We start from the raw sequence: 2,593 nt of genomic DNA, 5'->3' as shown, positions 1-2,593 counted from the left end.
TTAGATCGAGATTTTACTTTGATTGACCACAGCATTATTCCCGTATCAACCGAAAATACATGCCTTTTGTTATCCAGATGTCATGCAACTCATCTCTTATTTGATACTGTACACAATGTCAGAAAAATTGTCAAAATATGTACCCCAGCTGTCACTGGGGCGGTACACTATTTTTAAAAAGTACAGCTTTGCACCTAAAGAGTTCATATTAGTGTCTTAAAGGTACATACTGGTACCAAATGTATACACATCTGTACCTAAATGGTAGGACATTTTTAAAGGGTACTGCCCCAGTGACAGCTGGGGTACATACGCTCACCTAAAGGATTATTAGGAACACCATAGTAATACTGTGTGTGACCCCCTTTCACCTTCAGAACTGCCTTAATTCTACGTGGCATTAATTCAACAAGGTGCTGAAAGCATTCTTTAGAAATGTTGGCCCATATTGATAGGATAGCATTTTGCAGTTGATGGAGATTTGTGGGATGCACATCCAGGGCATGAAGCTCCCGTTCCACCACATACCAAAGATGCTCTTTTGGGTTGAGATTTGGGGACTGTGGGGGCAATTTTAGTACAGTGAACTCATTGTCATATTCAAGAAACCAATTTGAAATGATTCGAGCTTTGTGACATGGTGCATTATCCTGCTGGAAGTAGCCATCAGAGGATGGGTTCATGGTGGTCATAAAGGGAAGGACATGGTCAGAAACAATGCTCGGGTAGGCCGTGGCATTTAAACTATGCCCAATTGGTACTAAGGGGCCTAAAGTGTGCCAAGAAAACATCCCCCACACCATTACACCACCACCAGCAGCCTGCGCATTGGTAACAAGGCATGATGGATCCATGTTCTCATTCTGTTTACGCCAAATTCTGACTCTACCATCTGAATGTCTCAACAGAAATCGAGACTCATCAGACCAGGCAACATTTTTCCAGTCTTCAACTGTCCAATTTTGGTGTGCTTGTGCAAATTGTAGCCTCTTTTTCCTATTTGTAGTGGAGATGAGTGGTGCCCGATGAGGTCTTCTTCTGTTGTAGCCCATCCGAATCAAGGTTGTGCGTGTTGTGGCTTCACAAATGCTTTGCTGCATACCCCAGTTGTAACAAGTGGTTATTTCAGTCAAAGTTGCTCTTCTATCAGCTTGAATCAGTCCGCTCATTCTCCTCTGACCTCTAGCATCAACAAGGCATTTTCGCCCACAGGACTACCACATACTGGATGTTTCCCTTTTCACACCATTCTTTATAAACCCTAGAATTGGTTGTGGGTGAAAATCCCAGTAACTGAGCAGATTGTGAAATACTCAGACTGGCCCGCCTGGCACCAACAACCACGCAACACTCAAAATTGCTTTAATCACATTTTTTCCCCATTCTGACATTCAGTTTGGAGTTCAGGAGATTGTCTTGACCAGGACCACACCCCTAAATGCATTGAAGCAACTGCCATGTGATTGGTTGATTAGATAATTACATTAATTAGGAACAGGTGTTCCTAATAATCCTTTAGGTGAGTGTATTTTGACAGTTTTTTCATAACAGTGTAGACTGTGGCAATAAAAACCTGACAAATGCAGCCATTATCACAATGGCTCATCTTTTGACCTGACATCAAAATGCATTCAAAATTTCAGTTTATGCCATCAGCTCTCTATAACGGACGTTTATGTCTTTTACATGGTGCTTTACTGTACCTGCTCTGGTATATGTGACATGCTTGATGTTTCTTAATGAAGTGAACACCAGCAAAGTGACACAAAGGAACCAGCGGACTGACAGCATGTGTTAAATACTGTGCATGTAAATGGACATAATGAACTGTATCACAAAGGTCAAGGTGTGAAAACATGTATATATATAACCGTAAGTGTCATCATGGAGAAAGGTTTCTCCTTGCTCTGAAAATAGCCCATGAAGCGTTCACAAACTTAGTAGGTGTGTGCATAATCTTTACAGCCAAAAACACTGCAGCTGTCTTTTAAACGCAAAATTTCACTTACGTTACATTTGATATATACATATTATGCATATAAGGGTTATGCATTAATCACCACCTCTGATATTTTGTTACGGTTAAACTGCGTTTGACCAGCTAAGTGAGTTAACCATTCAAGTTTTGTTGAATCAGAGTCTAGTTCCTTTCATCCAGTGACACTTACAATCTTAAAAAAAATAGGTGCTTCACGTGACACATTTACACAAAACATTTAACTGAATGGTTCCATAAAGATCCTTTAACATCTGAAGAACCTTTTTGTTTCAATAATAGTAAAATTATAAAGGTATGAAAAAAATATTAATGCATTACTGTGAATAACCTATATTTTTACACCTTTTTAAGTGTATCTTAAACGGGTTGAAAGTGTTTCTTTATTTTTTTAAAAAATGGAAATTGTGTTAAAAATCACTTATTCATTTTCTTCCCTATTTTTGTATTTTATTTACTTGTTTGTTTGATTGTTTATGATTATCAAAAACATAAGGGCCTTGTACACTTTGCTTGAAAGATATACTTTAGATTGCATAACGTGTGTGCATAACGCGTGTAATATCCAAAACAACTCTGCCACTTTATAATTGCGAT

This window comes from Misgurnus anguillicaudatus, chromosome 24, assembly GCF_027580225.2.
Source record: "Misgurnus anguillicaudatus chromosome 24, ASM2758022v2, whole genome shotgun sequence".
Classification (NCBI taxonomy): domain Eukaryota; kingdom Metazoa; phylum Chordata; class Actinopteri; order Cypriniformes; family Cobitidae; genus Misgurnus; species Misgurnus anguillicaudatus.
Note: the sequence above shows the minus strand (reverse complement) of the source record.